The following is a 27,213-nucleotide window of genomic DNA, read 5'->3' as shown; positions in this document are numbered from 1 at the left end:
CAGTCCACGTCCTACCACATTCTGTCCACCAGTCCACGTCCTACCACATTCTGTCCCCCAGTCCACATCCTACAACATTCTGTCCTCCAGTCCATGTCCTATTACATTCTGTCCCCAGTCCATGTCCTATTACATTCTGTCCACCAGTCCACATCCTACCACATTCTGTCCCCCAGTCCACGTCCTACAACATTCTGTCCCCCAGTCCACATCCTACAACATTCTGTCCCCCAGTCCACGTCCTACCACATTCTGTCCACCAGTCCACATCCTACAACATTCTGTCCCCCAGTCCACGTCCTACAACATTCTGTCCCCCAGTCCACATCCTACAACATTCTGTCCACCAGTCCACGTCCTATTACATTCTGTCCACCAGTCCACGTCCCATTACATTCTGTCCACCAGTCAACGTCCTACCACATTCTGTCCACCAGTCCACATCCTACAACATTCTTTCCACCAGTCCACGTCCTACCACATTCTGTCCCCCAGTCCACATCCTACAACATTCTGTCCTCCAGTCCATGTCCTATTACATTCTGTCCACCAGTCCACATCCTACAACATTCTGTCCCCCAGTCCACGTCCTACCACATTCTGTCCACCAGTCCACATCCTACAACATTCTTTCCCCCAGTCCACGTCCTATTACATTCTGTCCACCAGTCCACGTCCTACAACATTCTGTCCCCCAGTCCACGTCCTATTACATTCTGTCCACCAGTCCACGTCCTACCACATTCTGTCCACCAGTCCACATCCTACAACATTCTGTCCCCAGTCCACGTCCTACCACACTCTGTCCACCAGTCCACGTCCTACCACATTCTGTCCCCCAGTCCACGTACTACCACATTCTTTCCACCAGTCCACGTCCTACCACATTCTGTCCCCCAGTCCACATCCTACAACATTCTGTCCTCCAGTCCATGTCCTATTACATTCTGTCCACCAGTCCACATCCTACAACATTCTGTCCCCCAGTCCACGTCCTATTACATTCTTTCCCCCAGTCCACGTCCTACAACATTCTGTCCCCCAGTCCACGTCCTACCACATTCTGTCCCCCAGTCCACATCCTACAACATTCTGTCCTCCAGTCCTTGTCCTATTACATTCTGTCCCCAGTCCATGTCCTATTACATTCTGTCCACCAGTCCACGTCCTACCACATTCTGTCCACCAGTCCACGTCCTACCACATTCTGTCCACCAGTCCACATCCTACAACATTCTGTCCCCCAGTCCACGTCCTACCACACTCTGTCCACCAGCCCACGTCCTACCACATTCTGTCCCCCAGTCCACGTCCTACCACATTCTGTCCACCAGTCCACGTCCTACCACATTCTGTCCCCCAGTCCACATCCTACAACATTCTGTCCCCCAGTCCACGTCCTACCACATTCTGTCCACCAGTCCACGTCCTACCACATTCCTTCCACCAGTCCACGCGCTGCCACATTCTGTCCACCAGTCCACATTCTACAACATTCTGTCCACCAGTCCACATCCTACAACAATCTGTCCCCCAGTCCACGTCCTATTACATTCTGTCCACCAGTCCACGTCCTACCACATTGCTTCCACCAGTCCACGCGCTACCACATTCTGTCCACCAGTCCACATCCTACAACATTCTGTCCACCAGTCCACGTCCTACAACATTCTGTCCCCCAGTCCACGTCCCATTACATTCTGTCCACCAGTCAACGTCCTACCACATTCTGTCCCCCAGTCCACGTCCTATAACATTCTGTCCCCCAGTCCACGTCCTACAACATTCTGTCCCCCAGTCCACGTCCCATTACATTCTGTCCACCAGTCAACGTCCTACCACATTCTGTCCACCAGTCCACATCCTACAACATTTTTCCCCCAGTCCACGTCCTATTACATTCTGTCCACCAGTCCACGTCCTACAACATTCTGTCCCCCAGTCCACGTCCTATTACATTCTGTCCCCCAGTCCACGTCCTATTACATTCTGTCCACCAGTCCACGTCCTACAACATTCTGTCCCCCAGTCCACGTCCTATTACATTCTGTCCCCCAGTCCACGTCCTACAACATTCTGTCCCCCAGTCCACGTCCCATTACATTCTGTCCACCAGTCAACGTCCTACCACATTCTGTCCACCAGTCCACATCCTACAACATTCTTTCCCCCAGTCCACGTCCTATTACATTCTGTCCACCAGTCCACGTCCTACAACATTCTGTCCCCCAGTCCACGTCCTATTACATTCTGTCCACCAGTCCACGTCCTACCACATTCTGTCCACCAGTCCACATCCTACAACATTCTGTCCCCCAGTCCACGTCCTACCACACTCTGTCCACCAGTCCACGTCCTACCACATTCTGTCCCCCAGTCCACGTCCTACCACATTCTTTCCACCAGTCCACGTCCTACCACATTCTGTCCCCCAGTCCACATCCTACAACATTCTGTCCTCCAGTCCATGTCCTATTACATTCTGTCCACCAGTCCACATCCTACAACATTCTGTCCCCCAGTCCACGTCCTATTACATTCTGTCCCCCAGTCCACGTCCTACCACATTCTGTCCACCAGTCCACATCCTACAACATTCTGTCCCGCAGTCCACGTCCTACCACACTCTGTCCACCAGTCCACGTCCTACCACATTCTGTCCCCCAGTCCACGTCCTACCACATTCTGTCCACCAGTCCACGTCCTACCACATTCTGTCCCCCAGTCCACATCCTACAACATTCTGTCCCCCAGTCCACGTCCTACCACATTCTGTCCACCAGTCCACGTCCTACCACATTCCTTCCACCAGTCCACGCGCTGCCACATTCTTTCCACCAGTCCACATTCTACAACATTCTGTCCACCAGTCCACATCCTACAACATTCTGTCCCCCAGTCCACGTCCTACAACATTTTGTCCAACAGTCCACGTCCTACCACATTCTGTCCACCAGTCCACATCCTACAACATTCTGTCCCCCAGTCCACGTCCTATTACATTCTGTCCACCAGTCCACGTCCTACCACATTGCTTCCACCAGTCCACGCGCTACCACATTCTGTCCACCAGTCCACATCCTACAACATTCTGTCCACCAGTCCACGTCCTACAACATTCTGTCCCCCAGTCCAAGTCCCATTACATTCTGTCCACCAGTCAACGTCCTACCACATTCTGTCCCCCAGTCCACGTCCTATTACATTCTGTCCCCCAGTCCACGTCCTACAACATTCTGTCCCCCAGTCCACGTCCCATTACATTCTGTCCACCAGTCAACGTCCTACCACATTCTGTCCACCAGTCCACATCCTACAACATTCTTTCCCCCAGTCCACGTCCTATTACATTCTGTCCACCAGTCCACGTCCTACAACATTCTGTCCCCCAGTCCACGTCCTATTACATTCTGTCCACCAGTCCACATCCTACAACATTCTGTCCCCCAGTCCACGTCCTATTACATTCTGTCCCCCAGTCCACGTCCTACCACATTCTGTCCACCAGTCCACGTCCTACCACATTCTGTCCCCCAGTCCACATCCTACAACATTCTGTCCTCCAGTCCATGTCCTATTACATTCTGTCCCCCAGTCCATGTCCTATTACATTCTGTCCACCAGTCCACGTCCTACCACATTCTGTCCACCAATCCACGTCCTACCACATTCTGTCCACCAGTCCACATCCTACAACATTCTGTCCCCCAGTCCACGTCCTACCACATTCTTTCCACCAGTCCACGTCCTACCACATTCTGTCCACCAGTCCACATCCTACCACATTCTGTCCACCAGTCCACGTCCTACCACATTCTGTCCACCAGTCCACGTCCTACCACATTCTGTCCACCAGTCCACGTCCTACCACATTCTGTCCACCAGTCCACGTCCTACCACATTCCTTCCACCAGTCCACGCGCTACCACATTCCTTCCACCAGTCCACATTCTACAACATTCTGTCCACCAGTCCACATCCTACAACATTCTGTCCCCCAGTCCACGTCCTACAACATTTTGTCCACCAGTCCACGTCCTACCACATTCTTTCCACCAGTCCACATCCTACAACATTCTGTCCCCCAGTCCACGTCCTATTACATTCTGTCCACCAGTCCACGTCCTACCACATTGCTTCCACCAGTCCACGCGCTACCACATTCTGTCCACCAGTCCACATCCTACAACATTCTGTCCACCAGTCCACGTCCTACAACATTCTGTCCCCCAGTCCAAGTCCCATTACATTCTGTCCACCAGTCAACGTCCTACCACATTCTGTCCCCCAGTCCACGTCCTATTACATTCTGTCCCCCAGTCCACGTCCTACAACATTCTGTCCCCCAGTCCACGTCCCATTACATTCTGTCCACCAGTCAACGTCCTACCACATTCTGTCCACCAGTCCACATCCTACAACATTCTTTCCCCCAGTCCACGTCCTATTACATTCTGTCCACCAGTCCACGTCCTACAACATTCTGTCCCCCAGTCCACGTCCTATTACATTCTGTCCACCAGTCCACATCCTACAACATTCTGTCCCCCAGTCCACGTCCTATTACATTCTGTCCACCAGACCACGTCCTACAACATTCTGTTCCCCAGTCCACGTCCTATTACATTCTGTCCACCAGTCCACGTCCTACCACATTCCTTCCACCAGTCCACGCGCTACCACATTCTGTCCACCAGTCCACATCCTACAACATTCTGTCCACCAGTCCACGTCCTACAACATTCTGTCCCCCAGTCCACGTCCCATTACATTCTGTCCACCAGTCAACGTCCTACCACATTCTGTCCACCAGTCCACATCCTACAACATTCTTTCCCCCAGTCCACGTCCTATTACATTCTGTCCACCAGTCCACGTCCTACAACATTCTGTCCCCCAGTCCACGTCCTATTACATTCTGTCCCCCAGTCCACGTCCTACAACATTCTGTCCCCCAGTCCACGTCCCATTACATTCTGTCCACCAGTAAACGTCCTACCACATTCTGTCCACCAGTCCACGTCCTACCACATTCTGTCCACCAGTCCACATCCTACAACATTCTGTCCCCCAGTCCACGTCCTACCACACTCTGTCCACCAGTCCACGTCCTACCACATTCTGTCCCCCAGTCCACGTCCTATTACATTCTCTCCCCCAGTCCACGTCCTACAACATTCTGTCCCCCAGTCCACGTCCTACCACATTCTGTCCCCCAGTCCACATCCTACAACATTCTGTCCTCCAGTCCTTGTCCTATTACATTCTGTCCCCCAGTCCATGTCCTATTACATTCTGTCCACCAGGCCACGTCCTACCACATTCTGTCCACCAGTCCACGTCCTACCACATTCTGTCCACCAGTCCACATCCTACAACATTCTGTCCCCCAGTCCACGTCCGACCACACTCTGTCCACCAGTCCACGTCCTACCACATTCTGTCCACCAGTCCACGTCCTACCACATTCTGTCCCCCAGTCCACATCCTACAACATTCTGTCCTCCAGTCCATGTCCTATTACATTCTGTCCCCAGTCCATGTCCTATTACATTCTGTCCACCAGTCCACATCCTACCACATTCTGTCCCCCAGTCCACGTCCTACAACATTCTGTCCCCCAGTCCACATCCTACAACATTCTGTCCCCCAGTCCACGTCCTACCACATTCTGTCCACCAGTCCACATCCTACAACATTCTGTCCCCCAGTCCACGTCCTACAACATTCTGTCCCCCAGTCCACATCCTACAACATTCTGTCCACCAGTCCACGTCCTATTACATTCTGTCCACCAGTCCACGTCCCATTACATTCTGTCCACCAGTCAACGTCCTACCACATTCTGTCCACCAGTCCACATCCTACAACATTCTTTCCCCCAGTCCACGTCCTATTACATTCTGTCCACCAGTCCACGTCCTACAACATTCTGTCCCCCAGTCCACGTCCTATTACATTCTGTCCACCAGTCCACGTCCTACAACATTCTTTCCCCCAGTCCACGTCCTATTACATTCTGTCCACCAGTCCACATCCTACAACATTCTGTCCACCAGTCCACGTCCTATTACATTCTGTCCCCCAGTCCACGTCCTACAACATTCTGTCCCCCAGTCCACGTCCAATTACATTCTGTCCCCCAGTCCACGTCCTACAACCTTCTGTCCCCAGTCCATGTCCTATTACATTCCTTCCACCAGTCCACGTCCTACCACATTCTGTCCACCAGTCCACATCCTACAACATTCTGTCCCCCAGTCCACGTCCTACCACACTCTGTCCACCAGTCCACGTCCTACCACATTCTGTCCCCCAGTCCACGTCCTACCACATTCTGTCCACCAGTCCACGTCCTACCACATTCTGTCCCCCAGTCCACATCCTACAACATTCTGTCCTCCAGTCCATGTCCTATTACATTCTGTCCCCCAGTCCATGTCCTATTACATTCTGTCCACCAGTCCACGTCCTACCACATTCTGTCCACCAGTCCACGTCCTACCACATTCTGTCCACCAGTCCACGTCCTACCACATTCTTTCCACCAGTCCCTATCCTACAACATTCTGTCCTCCAGTCCATGTCCTATTACATTCTGTCCCCCAGTCCATGTCCTATTACATTCTGTCCACCAGTCCACGTCCTACCACATTCTGTCCACCAGTCCACGTCCTACCACATTCTGTCCACCAGTCCACATCCTACAACATTCTGTCCCCCAGTCCACGTCCTACCACATTCTGTCCACCAGTCCACGTCCTACCACATTCTTTTCACCAGTCCACGCGCTACCACATTCTGTCCACCAGTCCACATCCTACAACATTCTTTCCACCAGTCCACATCCTACAACATTCTGTCCCCCAGTCCACGTCCTACAACATTTTGTCCCCCAGTCCACGTCCTACCACATTCTGTCCACCAGTCCACCTCCTACAACATTCTGTCCCCCAGTCCACGTCCTACAACATTCTGTCCCCCAGTCCACATCCTACCACATTCTGTCCACCAGTCAACGTCCTACAACATTCTGTCCCCCAGTCCACGTCCTACCACATTCTGTCCACCAGTCCACGTCCTACCACATTCTGTCCCCCAGTCCACATCCTACAACATTCTGTCCCCCAGTCCACATCCTACCACATTCTGTCCACCAGTCCACGTCCTACAACATTCTGTCCACCAGTCCACGTCCTACCACATTCTGTCCACCAGTCCACGCGCTACCACATTCTGTCCACCAGTCCACGTCCTACAACATTCTGTCCACCAGTCCACGCGCTACCACATTCTGTCCACCAGTCCACGTCCTACAACATTCCTTCCCCCAGTCCACGCGCTACCACATTCTGTCCACCAGTCCACATCCTACAACATTCTGTCCACCAGTCCACGTCCTACAACATTCTGTCCCCCAGTCCACGTCCCATTACATTCTGTCCACCAGTCAACGTCCTACCACATTCTGTCCACCAGTCCACATCCTACAACATTCTTTCCCCCAGTCCACGTCCTATTACATTCTGTCCACCAGTCCACGTCCTACAACATTCTGTCCCCCAGTCCACGTCCTATTACATTCTGTCCCCCAGTCCACGTCCTACAACATTCTGTCCCCCAGTCCACGTCCCATTACATTCTGTCCACCAGTAAACGTCCTACCACATTCTGTCCACCAGTCCACATCCTACAACATTCTGTCCCCCAGTCCACGTCCTATTACATTCTGTCCACCAGTCCACGTCCTACAACATTCTGTCCCCCAGTCCACGTCCTATTACATTCTGTCCACCAGTCCACATCCTACAACATTCTGTCCCCCAGTCCACGTCCTATTACATTCTGTCCCCCAGTCCACGTCCTATTACATTCTGTCCACCAGTCCACGTCCTACAACATTCTGTCCCCCAGTCCACGTCCTATTACATTCTTTCCCCCAGTCCACGTCCTACAACATTCTGTCCCCCAGTCCACGTCCCATTACATTCTGTCCACCAGTAAACGTCCTACCACATTCTGTCCACCAGTCCACGTCCTACAACATTCTGTCCCCCAGTCCACGTCCTATTACATTCTGTCCACCAGTCCACGTCCTACAACATTCTGTCCCCCAGTCCACGTCCTATTACATTCTGTCCACCAGTCCACATCCTACAACATTCTGTCCCCCAGTCCACGTCCTATTACATTCTGTCCCCCAGTCCACGTCCTACAACATTCTGTCCCCCAGTCCACGTCCAATTACATTCTGTCCCCCAGTCCACGTCCTACAACCTTCTGTCCCCAGTCCATGTCCTATTACATTCCTTCCACCAGTCCACGTCCTACCACATTCTGTCCACCAGTCCACATCCTACAACATTCTGTCCCCCAGTCCACGTCCTACCACACTCTGTCCACCAGTCCACGTCCTACCACATTCTGTCCCCCAGTCCACGTCCTACCACATTCTGTCCACCAGTCCACGTCCTACCACATTCTGTCCCCCAGTCCACATCCTACAACATTCTGTCCTCCAGTCCATGTCCTATTACATTCTGTCCCCCAGTCCATGTCCTATTACATTCTGTCCACCAGTCCACGTCCTACCACATTCTGTCCACCAGTCCACGTCCTACCACATTCTGTCCACCAGTCCACGTCCTACCACACTCTGTCCACCAGTCCACGTCCTACCACATTCTGTCCCCCAGTCCACGTCCTACCACATTCTGTCCACCAGTCCACGTCCTACCACATTCTGTCCCCCAGTCCACATCCTACAACATTCTGTCCTCCAGTCCATGTCCTATTACATTCTGTCCCCCAGTCCATGTCCTATTACATTCTGTCCACCAGTCCACGTCCTACCACATTCTGTCCACCAGTCCACGTCCTACAACATTCTGTCCACCAGTCCACGTCCTACCACATTCTGTCCACCAGTCCACGCGCTACCACATTCTGTCCACCAGTCCACGTCCTACAACATTCTGTCCACCAGTCCACGCGCTACCACATTCTGTCCACCAGTCCACGTCCTACAACATTCCTTCCCCCAGTCCACGCGCTACCACATTCTGTCCACCAGTCCACATCCTACAACATTCTGTCCACCAGTCCACGTCCTACAACATTCTGTCCCCCAGTCCACGTCCCATTACATTCTGTCCACCAGTCAACGTCCTACCACATTCTGTCCACCAGTCCACATCCTACAACATTCTTTCCCCCAGTCCACGTCCTATTACATTCTGTCCACCAGTCCACGTCCTACAACATTCTGTCCCCCAGTCCACGTCCTATTACATTCTGTCCCCCAGTCCACGTCCTACAACATTCTGTCCCCCAGTCCACGTCCCATTACATTCTGTCCACCAGTAAAGGTCCTACCACATTCTGTCCACCAGTCCACATCCTACAACATTCTGTCCCCCAGTCCACGTCCTATTACATTCTGTCCACCAGTCCACGTCCTACAACATTCTGTCCCCCAGTCCACGTCCTATTACATTCTGTCCACCAGTCCACATCCTACAACATTCTGTCCCCCAGTCCACGTCCTATTACATTCTGTCCCCCAGTCCACGTCCTATTACATTCTGTCCCCCAGTCCACGTCCTACAACATTCTGTCCCCCAGTCCACGTCCAATTACATTCTGTCCCCCAGTCCACGTCCTACAACCTTCTGTCCCCAGTCCATGTCCTATTACATTCCTTCCACCAGTCCACGTCCTACCACATTCTGTCCACCAGTCCACATCCTACAACATTCTGTCCCCCAGTCCACGTCCTACCACACTCTGTCCACCAGTCCACGTCCTACCACATTCTGTCCCCCAGTCCACGTCCTACCACATTCTGTCCACCAGTCCACGTCCTACCACATTCTGTCCCCCAGTCCACATCCTACAACATTCTGTCCTCCAGTCCATGTCCTATTACATTCTGTCCCCCAGTCCATGTCCTATTACATTCTGTCCACCAGTCCACGTCCTACCACATTCTGTCCACCAGTCCACGTCCTACCACATTCTGTCCACCAGTCCACGTCCTACCACATTCTTTCCACCAGTCCACATCCTACAACATTCTTTCCTCCAGTCCATGTCCTATTACATTCTGTCCCCCAGTCCATGTCCTATTACATTCTGTCCACCAGTCCACGTCCTACCACATTCTGTCCACCAGTCCACGTCCTACCACATTCTGTCCACCAGTCCACATCCTACAACATTCTGTCCCCCAGTCCACGTCCTACCACATTCTGTCCACCAGTCCACGTCCTACCACATTCTTTCCACCAGTCCACGCGCTACCACATTCTGTCCACCAGTCCACGTCCTACAACATTCCTTCCCCCAGTCCACGCGCTACCACATTCTGTCCACCAGTCCACATCCTACAACATTCTGTCCACCAGTCCACGTCCTACAACATTCTGTCCCCCAGTCCACGTCCCATTACATTCTGTCCACCAGTCAACGTCCTACCACATTCTGTCCACCAGTCCACATCCTACAACATTCTTTCCCCCAGTCCACGTCCTATTACATTCTGTCCACCAGTCCACGTCCTACAACATTCTGTCCCCCAGTCCACGTCCTATTACATTCTGTCCCCCAGTCCACGTCCTACAACATTCTGTCCCCCAGTCCACGTCCCATTACATTCTGTCCACCAGTAAACGTCCTACCACATTCTGTCCACCAGTCCACATCCTACAACATTCTGTCCCCCAGTCCACGTCCTATTACATTCTGTCCACCAGTCCACGTCCTACAACATTCTGTCCCCCAGTCCACGTCCTATTACATTCTGTCCACCAGTCCACATCCTACAACATTCTGTCCCCCAGTCCACGTCCTATTACATTCTGTCCCCCAGTCCACGTCCTATTACATTCTGTCCCCCAGTCCACGTCCTACAACATTCTGTCCCCCAGTCCACGTCCAATTACATTCTGTCCCCCAGTCCACGTCCTACAACCTTCTGTCCCCAGTCCATGTCCTATTACATTCCTTCCACCAGTCCACGTCCTACCACATTCTGTCCACCAGTCCACATCCTACAACATTCTGTCCCCCAGTCCACGTCCTACCACACTCTGTCCACCAGTCCACGTCCTACCACATTCTGTCCCCCAGTCCACGTCCTACCACATTCTGTCCACCAGTCCACGTCCTACCACATTCTGTCCCCCAGTCCACATCCTACAACATTCTGTCCTCCAGTCCATGTCCTATTACATTCTGTCCCCCAGTCCATGTCCTATTACATTCTGTCCACCAGTCCACGTCCTACCACATTCTGTCCACCAGTCCACGTCCTACCACATTCTTTCCACCAGTCCACATCCTACAACATTCTTTCCTCCAGTCCATGTCCTATTACATTCTGTCCCCCAGTCCATGTCCTATTACATTCTGTCCACCAGTCCACGTCCTACCACATTCTGTCCACCAGTCCACGTCCTACCACATTCTGTCCACCAGTCCACATCCTACAACATTCTGTCCCCCAGTCCACGTCCTACCACATTCTGTCCACCAGTCCACGTCCTACCACATTCTTTCCACCAGTCCACGCGCTACCACATTCTGTCCACCAGTCCACATCCTACAACATTCTTTCCACCAGTCCACATCCTACAACATTCTGTCCCCCAGTCCACGTCCTACAACATTTTGTCCCCCAGTCCACGTCCTACCACATTCTGTCCACCAGTCCATGTCCTATTACATTCCTTCCACCAGTCCACGTCCTACCACATTCTGTCCACCAGTCCACATCCTACAACATTCTGTCCCCCAGTCCACGTCCTACCACACTCTGTCCACCAGTCCACGTCCTACCACATTCTGTCCCCCAGTCCACGTCCTACCACATTCTGTCCACCAGTCCACGTCCTACCACATTCTGTCCCCCAGTCCACATCCTACAACATTCTGTCCTCCAGTCCATGTCCTATTACATTCTGTCCCCCAGTCCATGTCCTATTACATTCTGTCCACCAGTCCACGTCCTACCACATTCTGTCCACCAGTCCACGTCCTACCACATTCTGTCCACCAGTCCACGTCCTACCACATTCTTTCCACCAGTCCACATCCTACAACATTCTTTCCTCCAGTCCATGTCCTATTACATTCTGTCCCCCAGTCCATGTCCTATTACATTCTGTCCACCAGTCCACGTCCTACCACATTCTGTCCACCAGTCCACGTCCTACCACATTCTGTCCACCAGTCCACATCCTACAACATTCTGTCCCCCAGTCCACGTCCTACCACATTCTGTCCACCAGTCCACGTCCTACCACATTCTTTCCACCAGTCCACGCGCTACCACATTCTGTCCACCAGTCCACATCCTACAACATTCTTTCCACCAGTCCACATCCTACAACATTCTGTCCCCCAGTCCACGTCCTACAACATTTTGTCCCCCAGTCCACGTCCTACCACATTCTGTCCACCAGTCCACCTCCTACAACATTCTGTCCCCCAGTCCACGTCCTACAACATTCTGTCCCCCAGTCCACATCCTACCACATTCTTTTCACCAGTCCACGCGCTACCACATTCTGTCCACCAGTCCACGTCCTACCACATTCTGTCCACCAGTCCACGTCCTACCACATTCTGTCCCCCAGTCCACATCCTACAACATTCTGTCCCCCAGTCCACATCCTACCACATTCTGTCCACCAGTCCACGTCCTACAACATTCTGTCCACCAGTCCACGTCCTACCACATTCTGTCCACCAGTCCACGCGCTACCACATTCTGTCCACCAGTCCACGTCCTACAACATTCTGTCCACCAGTCCACGCGCTACCACATTCTGTCCACCAGTCCACGTCCTACAACATTCCTTCCCCCAGTCCACGCGCTACCACATTCTGTCCACCAGTCCACATCCTACAACATTCTGTCCACCAGTCCACGTCCTACAACATTCTGTCCCCCAGTCCACGTCCCATTACATTCTGTCCACCAGTCAACGTCCTACCACATTCTGTCCACCAGTCCACATCCTACAACATTCTTTCCCCCAGTCCACGTCCTATTACATTCTGTCCACCAGTCCACGTCCTACAACATTCTGTCCCCCAGTCCACGTCCTATTACATTCTGTCCCCCAGTCCACGTCCTACAACATTCTGTCCCCCAGTCCACGTCCCATTACATTCTGTCCACCAGTAAACGTCCTACCACATTCTGTCCACCAGTCCACATCCTACAACATTCTGTCCCCCAGTCCACGTCCTATTACATTCTGTCCACCAGTCCACGTCCTACAACATTCTGTCCCCCAGTCCACGTCCTATTACATTCTGTCCACCAGTCCACATCCTACAACATTCTGTCCCCCAGTCCACGTCCTATTACATTCTGTCCCCCAGTCCACGTCCTATTACATTCTGTCCACCAGTCCACGTCCTACAACATTCTGTCCCCCAGTCCACGTCCTATTACATTCTTTCCCCCAGTCCACGTCCTACAACATTCTGTCCCCCAGTCCACGTCCCATTACATTCTGTCCACCAGTAAACGTCCTACCACATTCTGTCCACCAGTCCACGTCCTACAACATTCTGTCCCCCAGTCCACGTCCTATTACATTCTGTCCACCAGTCCACGTCCTACAACATTCTGTCCCCCAGTCCACGTCCTATTACATTCTGTCCACCAGTCCACATCCTACAACATTCTGTCCCCCAGTCCACGTCCTATTACATTCTGTCCCCCAGTCCACGTCCTACAACATTCTGTCCCCCAGTCCACGTCCAATTACATTCTGTCCCCCAGTCCACGTCCTACAACCTTCTGTCCCCAGTCCATGTCCTATTACATTCCTTCCACCAGTCCACGTCCTACCACATTCTGTCCACCAGTCCACATCCTACAACATTCTGTCCCCCAGTCCACGTCCTACCACACTCTGTCCACCAGTCCACGTCCTACCACATTCTGTCCCCCAGTCCACGTCCTACCACATTCTGTCCACCAGTCCACGTCCTACCACATTCTGTCCCCCAGTCCACATCCTACAACATTCTGTCCTCCAGTCCATGTCCTATTACATTCTGTCCCCCAGTCCATGTCCTATTACATTCTGTCCACCAGTCCACGTCCTACCACATTCTGTCCACCAGTCCACGTCCTACCACATTCTGTCCACCAGTCCACGTCCTACCACACTCTGTCCACCAGTCCACGTCCTACCACATTCTGTCCCCCAGTCCACGTCCTACCACATTCTGTCCACCAGTCCACGTCCTACCACATTCTGTCCCCCAGTCCACATCCTACAACATTCTGTCCTCCAGTCCATGTCCTATTACATTCTGTCCCCCAGTCCATGTCCTATTACATTCTGTCCACCAGTCCACGTCCTACCACATTCTGTCCACCAGTCCACGTCCTACAACATTCTGTCCACCAGTCCACGTCCTACCACATTCTGTCCACCAGTCCACGCGCTACCACATTCTGTCCACCAGTCCACGTCCTACAACATTCTGTCCACCAGTCCACGCGCTACCACATTCTGTCCACCAGTCCACGTCCTACAACATTCCTTCCCCCAGTCCACGCGCTACCACATTCTGTCCACCAGTCCACATCCTACAACATTCTGTCCACCAGTCCACGTCCTACAACATTCTGTCCCCCAGTCCACGTCCCATTACATTCTGTCCACCAGTCAACGTCCTACCACATTCTGTCCACCAGTCCACATCCTACAACATTCTTTCCCCCAGTCCACGTCCTATTACATTCTGTCCACCAGTCCACGTCCTACAACATTCTGTCCCCCAGTCCACGTCCTATTACATTCTGTCCCCCAGTCCACGTCCTACAACATTCTGTCCCCCAGTCCACGTCCCATTACATTCTGTCCACCAGTAAACGTCCTACCACATTCTGTCCACCAGTCCACATCCTACAACATTCTGTCCCCCAGTCCACGTCCTATTACATTCTGTCCACCAGTCCACGTCCTACAACATTCTGTCCCCCAGTCCACGTCCTATTACATTCTGTCCACCAGTCCACATCCTACAACATTCTGTCCCCCAGTCCACGTCCTATTACATTCTGTCCCCCAGTCCACGTCCTATTACATTCTGTCCCCCAGTCCACGTCCTACAACATTCTGTCCCCCAGTCCACGTCCAATTACATTCTGTCCCCCAGTCCACGTCCTACAACCTTCTGTCCCCAGTCCATGTCCTATTACATTCCTTCCACCAGTCCACGTCCTACCACATTCTGTCCACCAGTCCACATCCTACAACATTCTGTCCCCCAGTCCACGTCCTACCACACTCTGTCCACCAGTCCACGTCCTACCACATTCTGTCCCCCAGTCCACGTCCTACCACATTCTGTCCACCAGTCCACGTCCTACCACATTCTGTCCCCCAGTCCACATCCTACAACATTCTGTCCTCCAGTCCATGTCCTATTACATTCTGTCCCCCAGTCCATGTCCTATTACATTCTGTCCACCAGTCCACGTCCTACCACATTCTGTCCACCAGTCCACGTCCTACCACATTCTGTCCACCAGTCCACGTCCTACCACATTCTTTCCACCAGTCCACATCCTACAACATTCTTTCCTCCAGTCCATGTCCTATTACATTCTGTCCCCCAGTCCATGTCCTATTACATTCTGTCCACCAGTCCACGTCCTACCACATTCTGTCCACCAGTCCACGTCCTACCACATTCTGTCCACCAGTCCACATCCTACAACATTCTGTCCCCCAGTCCACGTCCTACCACATTCTGTCCACCAGTCCACGTCCTACCACATTCTTTCCACCAGTCCACGCGCTACCACATTCTGTCCACCAGTCCACGTCCTACAACATTCCTTCCCCCAGTCCACGCGCTACCACATTCTGTCCACCAGTCCACATCCTACAACATTCTGTCCACCAGTCCACGTCCTACAACATTCTGTCCCCCAGTCCACGTCCCATTACATTCTGTCCACCAGTCAACGTCCTACCACATTCTGTCCACCAGTCCACATCCTACAACATTCTTTCCCCCAGTCCACGTCCTATTACATTCTGTCCACCAGTCCACGTCCTACAACATTCTGTCCCCCAGTCCACGTCCTATTACATTCTGTCCCCCAGTCCACGTCCTACAACATTCTGTCCCCCAGTCCACGTCCCATTACATTCTGTCCACCAGTAAACGTCCTACCACATTCTGTCCACCAGTCCACATCCTACAACATTCTGTCCCCCAGTCCACGTCCTATTACATTCTGTCCACCAGTCCACGTCCTACAACATTCTGTCCCCCAGTCCACGTCCTATTACATTCTGTCCACCAGTCCACATCCTACAACATTCTGTCCCCCAGTCCACGTCCTATTACATTCTGTCCCCCAGTCCACGTCCTATTACATTCTGTCCCCCAGTCCACGTCCTACAACATTCTGTCCCCCAGTCCACGTCCAATTACATTCTGTCCCCCAGTCCACGTCCTACAACCTTCTGTCCCCAGTCCATGTCCTATTACATTCCTTCCACCAGTCCACGTCCTACCACATTCTGTCCACCAGTCCACATCCTACAACATTCTGTCCCCCAGTCCACGTCCTACCACACTCTGTCCACCAGTCCACGTCCTACCACATTCTGTCCCCCAGTCCACGTCCTACCACATTCTGTCCACCAGTCCACGTCCTACCACATTCTGTCCCCCAGTCCACATCCTACAACATTCTGTCCTCCAGTCCATGTCCTATTACATTCTGTCCCCCAGTCCATGTCCTATTACATTCTGTCCACCAGTCCACGTCCTACCACATTCTGTCCACCAGTCCACGTCCTACCACATTCTTTCCACCAGTCCACATCCTACAACATTCTTTCCTCCAGTCCATGTCCTATTACATTCTGTCCCCCAGTCCATGTCCTATTACATTCTGTCCACCAGTCCACGTCCTACCACATTCTGTCCACCAGTCCACGTCCTACCACATTCTGTCCACCAGTCCACATCCTACAACATTCTGTCCCCCAGTCCACGTCCTACCACATTCTGTCCACCAGTCCACGTCCTACCACATTCTTTCCACCAGTCCACGCGCTACCACATTCTGTCCACCAGTCCACATCCTACAACATTCTTTCCACCAGTCCACATCCTACAACATTCTGTCCCCCAGTCCACGTCCTACAACATTTTGTCCCCCAGTCCACGTCCTACCACATTCTGTCCACCAGTCCATGTCCTATTACATTCCTTCCACCAGTCCACGTCCTACCACATTCTGTCCACCAGTCCACATCCTACAACATTCTGTCCCCCAGTCCACGTCCTACCACACTCTGTCCACCAGTCCACGTCCTACCACATTCTGTCCCCCAGTCCACGTCCTACCACATTCTGTCCACCAGTCCACGTCCTACCACATTCTGTCCCCCAGTCCACATCCTACAACATTCTGTCCTCCAGTCCATGTCCTATTACATTCTGTCCCCCAGTCCATGTCCTATTACATTCTGTCCACCAGTCCACGTCCTACCACATTCTGTCCACCAGTCCACGTCCTACCACATTCTGTCCACCAGTCCACGTCCTACCACATTCTTTCCACCAGTCCACATCCTACAACATTCTTTCCTCCAGTCCATGTCCTATTACATTCTGTCCCCCAGTCCATGTCCTATTACATTCTGTCCACCAGTCCACGTCCTACCACATTCTGTCCACCAGTCCACGTCCTACCACATTCTGTCCACCAGTCCACATCCTACAACATTCTGTCCCCCAGTCCACGTCCTACCACATTCTGTCCACCAGTCCACGTCCTACCACATTCTTTCCACCAGTCCACGCGCTACCACATTCTGTCCACCAGTCCACATCCTACAACATTCTTTCCACCAGTCCACATCCTACAACATTCTGTCCCCCAGTCCACGTCCTACAACATTTTGTCCCCCAGTCCACGTCCTACCACATTCTGTCCACCAGTCCACCTCCTACAACATTCTGTCCCCCAGTCCACGTCCTACAACATTCTGTCCCCCAGTCCACATCCTACCACATTCTGTCCACCAGTCAACGTCCTACAACATTCTGTCCCCCAGTCCACGTCCTACCACATTCTGTCCACCAGTCCACGTCCTACCACATTCTGTCCCCCAGTCCACATCCTACAACATTCTGTCCCCCAGTCCACATCCTACCACATTCTGTCCACCAGTCCACGTCCTACAACATTCTGTCCACCAGTCCACGTCTTACCACATTCTGTCCACCAGTCCACGCGCTACCACATTCTGTCCACCAGTCCACGTCCTACAACATTCTGTCCACCAGTCCACGCGCTACCACATTCTGTCCACCAGTCCACGTCCTACAACATTCTGTCCCCCAGTCCACGCGCTACCACATTCTGTCCACCAGTCCACATCCTACAACATTCTGTCCGCCAGTCCACGTCCTACAACATTCTGTCCCCCAGTCCACGTCCCATTACATTCTGTCCACCAGTCAACGTCCTACCACATTCTGTCCACCAGTCCACATCCTACAACATTCTTTCCCCCAGTCCACGTCCTATTACATTCTGTCCACCAGTCCACGTCCTACAACATTCTGTCCCCCAGTCCACGTCCTATTACATTCTGTCCCCCAGTCCACGTCCTACAACATTCTGTCCCCCAGTCCACGTCCCATTACATTCTGTCCACCAGTAAACGTCCTACAACATTCTGTCCACCAGTCCACGTCCTATTACATTCTGTCCCCCAGTCCACGTCCTACAACATTCTGTCCACCAGTCCACGTCCTACAACATTCTGTCCCCCAGTCCACGTCCTATTACATTCTGTCCACCAGTCCTCGTCCTACCACATTCTGTCCACCAGTCCACATCCTACAACATTCTGTCCCCCAGTCCACGTCCTACCACACTCTGTCCACCAGTCCACGTCCTACCACATTCTGTCCCCCAGTCCACGTCCTATTACATTCTGTCCCCCAGTCCACGTCCTACAACATTCTGTCCCCCAGTCCACGTCCTACCACATTCTGTCCCCCAGTCCACATCCTACAACATTCTGTCCTCCAGTCCTTGTCCTATTACATTCTGTCCCCCAGTCCATGTCCTATTACATTCTGTCCACCAGGCCACGTCCTACCACATTCTGTCCACCAGTCCACGTCCTACCACATTCTGTCCACCAGTCCACATCCTACAACATTCTGTCCCCCAGTCCACGTCCTACCACACTCTGTCCACCAGTCCACGTCCTACCACATTCTGTCCACCAGTCCACGTCCTACCACATTCTGTCCCCCAGTCCACATCCTACAACATTCTGTCCTCCAGTCCATGTCCTATTACATTCTGTCCCCAGTCCATGTCCTATTACATTCTGTCCACCAGTCCACATCCTACCACATTCTGTCCCCCAGTCCACGTCCTACAACATTCTGTCCCCCAGTCCACATCCTACAACATTCTGTCCCCCAGTCCACGTCCTACCACATTCTGTCCACCAGTCCACATCCTACAACATTCTGTCCCCCAGTCCACGTCCTACAACATTCTGTCCCCCAGTCCACATCCTACAACATTCTGTCCACCAGTCCACATCCTACAACATTCTTTCCCCCAGTCCACGTCCTATTACATTCTGTCCACCAGTCCACGTCCTACAACATTCTGTCCCCCAGTCCACGTCCTATTACATTCTGTCCACCAGTCCACATCCTACAACATTCTGTCCCCCAGTCCACGTCCTATTACATTCTGTCCCCCAGTCCACGTCCTACAACATTCTGTGCCCCAGTCCACGTCCAATTACATTCTGTCCTCCAGTCCATGTCCTATTACATTCTGTCCCCCAGTCCATGTCCTATTACATTCTGTCCACCAGTCCACGTCCTACCACATTCTGTCCACCAGTCCACGTCCTACCACATTCTGTCCACCAGTCCACGTCCTACCACATTCTTTCCACCAGTCCACGTCCTACCACATTCTGTCCACCAGTCCACATCCTACAACATTCTGTCCCCCAGTCCACGTCCTACCACATTCTGTCCACCAGTCCACGTCCTACCACATTCTTTCCACCAGTCCACGCGCTACCACATTCTGTCCACCAGTCCACATCCTACAACATTCTGTCCCCCAGTCCACGTCCTACAACATTTAATCCCCCAGTCCACGTCCTACCACATTCTGTCCACCAGTCCACCTCCTACAACATTCTGTCCCCCAGTCCACGTCCTACAACATTCTGTCCCCCAGTCCACATCCTACCACATTCTGTCCACCAGTCAACGTCCTACAACATTCTGTCCCCCAGTCCACGTCCTACCACATTCTGTCCACCAGTCCACGTCCTACCACATTCTGTCCCCCAGTCCACATCCTACAACATTCTGTCCCCCAGTCCACATCCTACCACATTCTGTCCACCAGTCCACGTCCTACAACATTCTGTCCACCAGTCCACGTCTTACCACATTCTGTCCACCAGTCCACGCGCTACCACATTCTGTCCACCAGTCCACGTCCTACAACATTCTGTCCACCAGTCCACGCGCTACCACATTCTGTCCACCAGTCCACGTCCTACAACATTCCTTCCCCCAGTCCACGCGCTACCACATTCTGTCCACCAGTCCACATCCTACAACATTCTGTCCGCCAGTCCACGTCCTACAACATTCTGTCCCCCAGTCCACGTCCCATTACATTCTGTCCACCAGTCAACGTCCTACCACATTCTGTCCACCAGTCCACATCCTACAACATTCTTTCCCCCAGTCCACGTCCTATTACATTCTGTCCACCAGTCCACGTCCTACAACATTCTGTCCCCCAGTCCACGTCCTATTACATTCTGTCCCCCAGTCCACGTCCTACAACATTCTGTCCCCCAGTCCACGTCCCATTACATTCTGTCCACCAGTAAACGTCCTACAACATTCTGTCCACCAGTCCACGTCCTATTACATTCTGTCCCCCAGTCCACGTCCTACAACATTCTGTCCACCAGTCCACGTCCTACAACATTCTGTCCCCCAGTCCACGTCCTATTACATTCTGTCCACCAGTCCTCGTCCTACCACATTCTGTCCACCAGTCCACATCCTACAACATTCTGTCCCCCAGTCCACGTCCTACCACACTCTGTCCACCAGTCCACGTCCTACCACATTCTGTCCCCCAGTCCACGTCCTATTACATTCTGTCCCCCAGTCCACGTCCTACAACATTCTGTCCCCCAGTCCACGTCCTACCACATTCTGTCCCCCAGTCCACATCCTACAACATTCTGTCCTCCAGTCCTTGTCCTATTACATTCTGTCCCCCAGTCCATGTCCTATTACATTCTGTCCACCAGGCCACGTCCTACCACATTCTGTCCACCAGTCCACGTCCTACCACATTCTGTCCACCAGTCCACATCCTACAACATTCTGTCCCCCAGTCCACGTCCTACCACACTCTGTCCACCAGTCCACGTCCTACCACATTCTGTCCACCAGTCCACGTCCTACCACATTCTGTCCCCCAGTCCACATCCTACAACATTCTGTCCTCCAGTCCATGTCCTATTACATTCTGTCCCCAGTCCATGTCCTATTACATTCTGTCCACCAGTCCACATCCTACCACATTCTGTCCCCCAGTCCACGTCCTACAACATTCTGTCCCCCAGTCCACATCCTACAACATTCTGTCCCCCAGTCCACGTCCTACCACATTCTGTCCACCAGTCCACATCCTACAACATTCTGTCCCCCAGTCCACGTCCTACAACATTCTGTCCCCCAGTCCACATCCTACAACATTCTGTCCACCAGTCCACATCCTACAACATTCTTTCCCCCAGTCCACGTCCTATTACATTCTGTCCACCAGTCCACGTCCTACAACATTCTGTCCCCCAGTCCACGTCCTATTACATTCTGTCCACCAGTCCACATCCTACAACATTCTGTCCCCCAGTCCACGTCCTATTACATTCTGTCCCCCAGTCCACGTCCTACAACATTCTGTGCCCCAGTCCACGTCCAATTACATTCTGTCCTCCAGTCCATGTCCTATTACATTCTGTCCCCCAGTCCATGTCCTATTACATTCTGTCCACCAGTCCACGTCCTACCACATTCTGTCCACCAGTCCACGTCCTACCACATTCTGTCCACCAGTCCACGTCCTACCACATTCTTTCCACCAGTCCACATCCTACAACATTCTGTCCTCCAGTCCATGTCCTATTACATTCTGTCCCCCAGTCCATGTCCTATTACATTCTGTCCACCAGTCCACGTCCTACCACATTCTGTCCACCAGTCCACGTCCTACCACATTCTGTCCACCAGTCCACATCCTACAACATTCTGTCCCCCAGTCCACGTCCTACCACATTCTGTCCACCAGTCCACGTCCTACCACATTCTTTCCACCAGTCCACGCGCTACCACATTCTGTCCACCAGTCCACATCCTACAACATTCTTTCCACCAGTCCACATCCTACAACATTCTGTCCCCCAGTCCACGTCCTACAACATTTTGTCCCCCAGTCCACGTCCTACCACATTCTGTCCACCAGTCCACCTCCTACAACATTCTGTCCCCCAGTCCACGTCCTACAACATTCTGTCCCCCAGTCCACATCCTACAACATTCTGTCCACCAGTCAACGTCCTACAACATTCTGTCCCCCAGTCCACGTCCTACCACATTCTGTCCACCAGTCCACGTCCTACCACATTCTGTCCCCCAGTCCACATCCTACAACATTCTGTCCCCCAGTCCACATCCTACCACATTCTGTCCACCAGTCCACGTCCTACAACATTCTGTCCACCAGTCCACGTCCTACCACATTCTGTCCACCAGTCCACGCGCTACCACATTCTGTCCACCAGTCCACGTCCTACAACATTCTGTCCACCAGTCCACGCGCTACCACATTCTGTCCACCAGTCCACGTCCTACAACATTCCTTCCCCCAGTCCACGTCCTACAACATTCTGTCCACCAGTCCACGTCCTATTACATTCTTTCCACCAGTCCACGTCCTACCACATTCTGTCCCCCAGTCCACGTCCTATTACATTCTGTCCCCCAGTCCACGTCCTACAACATTCTGTCCACCAGTCCACATCCCATTATATTCTGTCCACCAGTCAACGTCCTACCACATTCTGTCCACCAGTCCACATCCTACAACATTCTTTCCCCCAGACCACGTCCTATTACATTCTGTCCACCAGTCCACGTCCTACAACATTCTGTCCCCCAGTCCACGTCCTATTACATTCTTTCCACCAGTCCACATCCTACAACATTCTGTCCCCCAGTCCACGTCCTATTACATTCTGTCCCCCAGTCCACGTCCTACAACATTCTGTCCCCAGTCCATGTCCTATTACATTCTGTCAACCAATCCACGTCCTACCACATTCTGTCCACCAGTCCACGTCCTACCACATTCTGTACACCAGTCCACATCCTACAACATTCTGTCCCCCAGTCCACGTCCTACCACACTCTGTCCACCAGTCCACGTCCTACCACATTCTGTCCCCCAGTCCACGTCCTACCACATTCTCTCCACCAGTCCACGTCCTACCACATTCTGTCCCCCAGTCCACATCCTACAACATTCTGTCCTCCAGTCCATGTCCTATTACATTCTGTCCCCCAGTCCATGTCCTATTACATTCTGTCCACCAGTCCACGTTCCTACCACATTCTGTCCACCAGTCCACGTCCTACCACATTCTGTCCACCAGTCCACATCCTACAACATTCTGTCCCCCAGTCCATGTCCTACCACATTCTGTCCACCAGTCCACGTCCTACCACATTCTGTCCCCCAGTCCACATCCTACAACATTCTGTCCCCCAGTCCACGTCCTACCACATTCTGTCCACCAGTCCACATCCTACAACATTCTGTCCACCAGTCCACATCCTACAACATTCTGTCACCCAGTCCACGTCCTACAACATTCTGTCCCCCAGTCCACATCCTACAACATTCTGTCCCCCAGTCCACGTCCTACAACATTCTGTCCCCCAGTCCACATCCTACAACATTCTGTCCACCAGTCCACGTCCTATTACATTCTGTCCACCAGTCCACGTCCTACCACATTCTGTCCCCCAGTCCACGTCCTACAACATTCTGTCCCCCAGTCCACGTCCCATTACATTCTGTCCCCCAGTCCACGTCCTACAACATTCTGTCCCCCAGTCCACGTCCTATTACATTCTGTCCCCCAGTCCACGTCCTACAACCTTCTGTCCCCAGTCCATGTCCTATTACATTCTGTCCACCAGTCCACGTCCTACCACATTCTGTCCACCAGTCCACGTCCTACCACATTCTGTCCACCAGTCCACGTCCTACAACATTCTGTCCCCCAGTCCACGTCCCATTACATTCTGTCCCCCAGTCCACGTCCTACAACATTCTGTCCCCCAGTCCACGTCCTATTACATTCTGTCCCCCAGTCCACGTCCTACAACCTTCTGTCCCCAGTCCATGTCCTATTACATTCTGTCCACCAGTCCACGTCCTACCACATTCCTTCCACCAGTCCACGCGCTACCACCTTCTGTCCACCAGTCCACGTCCCTTTACATTCTGTCCACCAGTCAACGTCCTACCACATTCTGTCCACCAGTCCACGTCCCATTACATTCTGTCCACCAGTCAACGTCCTACCACATTCTGTCCACCAGTCCACATCCTACAACATTCTTTCCCCCAGTCCACGTCCTATTACATTCTGTCCACCAGTCCACGTCCTACAACATTCTGTCCCCCAGTCCACGTCCTATTACATTCTGTCCACCAGTCCACATCCTACAACATTCTGTCCCCCAGTCCACGTCCTATTACATTCTGTCCACCAGTCCACGTCCTACCACATTCCTTCCACCAGTCCACGCGCTACCACATTCTGTCCACCAGTCCACATTCTACAACATTCTGTCCACCAGTCCACGTCCTAAAACATTCTGTCCCCCAGTCCATGTCCCATTACATTCTGTCAACCAGTCAACGTCCTACCACATTCTGTCCACCAGTCCACATCCTACAACATTCTTTCCCCCAGTCCACGTCCTATTACATTCTGTCCACCAGTCCACGTCCTACAACATTCTGTCCCCCAGTCCACGTCCTATTACATTCTTTCCCCCAGTCCACGTCCTACAACATTCTGTCCCCCAGTCCACGTCCCATTACATTCTGTCCACCAGTCAACGTCCTACCACATTCTGTCCACCAGTCCACATCCTACAACATTCTTTCCCCCAGTCCACGTCCTATTACATTCTGTCCACCAGTCCACGTCCTACAACATTCTGTCCCCCAGTCCACGTCCTATTACATTCTGTCCACCAGTCCACGTCCTACCACATTCTGTCCACCAGTCCACATCCTACAACATTCTGTCCCCCAGTCCACGTCCTACCACACTCTGTCCACCAGTCCACGTCCTACCACATTCTGTCCCCCAGTCCACGTCCTACCACATTCTGTCCACCAGTCCACGTCCTACCACATTCTGTCCCCCAGTCCACATCCTACAACATACATTCCTCCAGTCCATGTCCTATTACATTCTGTCCCCCAGTCCATGTCCTATTACATTCTGTCCACCAGTCCACGTCCTACGACATTCTGTCCACCAGTCCACGTCCTTCCACATTCTGTCCACCAGTCCACATCCTACAACATTCTGTCCCCCAGTCCACGTCCTACAACATTCTGTCCCCCAGTCCACGTCCTACCACATTCTGTCCACCAGTCCACGTCCTACCACATTCTGTCCCCCAGTCCACGTCCTACCACATTCTGTCCACCAGTCCACGTCCTACCACATTCTGTCCCCCAGTCCACATCCTACAACATTCTGTCCTCCAGTCCATGTCCTATTACATTCTGTCCCCCAGTCCATGTCCTATTACATTCTATCCACCAGTCCACGTCCTACCACATTCTGTCCACCAGTCCACGTCCTACCACATTCTGTCCAACAGTCCACGTCCTACCACATTCTGTCCACCAGTCCACATCCTACAACATTCTGTCCCCCAGTCCACGTCCTATTACATTCTGTCCCCCAGTCCACGTCCTACAACATTCTGTCCCCAGTCCATGTCCTATTACATTCTGTCCACCAATCCGCGTCCTACCAAATTCTGTCCACCAGTCCACGTCCTACCACATTCTGTCCACCAGTCCACGTCCTACCACATTCTGTACACCAGTCCACATCCTACAACATTCTGTCCCCCAGTCCACGTCCTACCACATTCATTCCACCAGTCCACGTCCTACCACATTCTGTCCCCCAGTCCACATCCTACAACATTCTGTCCCCCAGTCCACGTCCTACCACATTCTGTCCACCAGTCCACATCCTACCACATTCCTTCCACCAGTCCACGCGCTACCACATTCTGTCCACCAGTCCACATCCTACAACATTCTGTCCACCAGTCCACATCCTACAACAGTCTGTCCCCCAGTCCACGTCCTACAACATTCTGTCCCCCAGTCCACATCCTACAACATTCTGTCCCCCAGTCCACGTCCTACAACATTCTGTCCCCCAGTCCACATCCTACAACATTCTGTCCCCCAGTCCACGTCCTACAACATTCTGTCCCCCAGTCCACATCCTACAACATTCTGTCCACCAGTCCACGTCCTATTACATTCTGTCCACCAGTCCACGTCCTACCACATTTTGTCCCCCAGTCCACGTCCTACAACATTCTGTCCCCCAGTCCACGTCCCATTACATTCTGTCCACCAGTCAACGTCCTACCACATTCTGTCCACCAGTCCACATCCTACAACATTCTTTCCCCCAGTCCACGTCCTATTACATTCTGTCCACCAGTCCACGTCCTACAACATTCTGTCCCCCAGTCCACGTCCTATTACATTCTGTCCACCAGTCCACATCCTTCAACATTCTGTCCCCCAGTCCACGTCCCATTACATTTTGTCCACCAGTCCACGTCCTACCACATTCTTTCCACCAGTCCACATCCTACAACATTCTTTCCCCCAGTCCACGTCCTATTACATTCTGTCCCCCAGTCCACATCCTACAACATTCTGTCCCCCAGTCCAGGTCCTACCACACTCTGTCCACCAGTCCACGTCCTACCACATTCTGTCCC

Source organism: Telmatherina bonti (assembly GCF_933228915.1).
Source record: "Telmatherina bonti genome assembly, chromosome: 16".
NCBI classification, from domain to species: Eukaryota; Metazoa; Chordata; class Actinopteri; order Atheriniformes; family Telmatherinidae; genus Telmatherina; species Telmatherina bonti.
The sequence above is the reverse complement of the archived record's forward strand: the minus strand, read 5'-3'. Positions refer to the sequence as shown.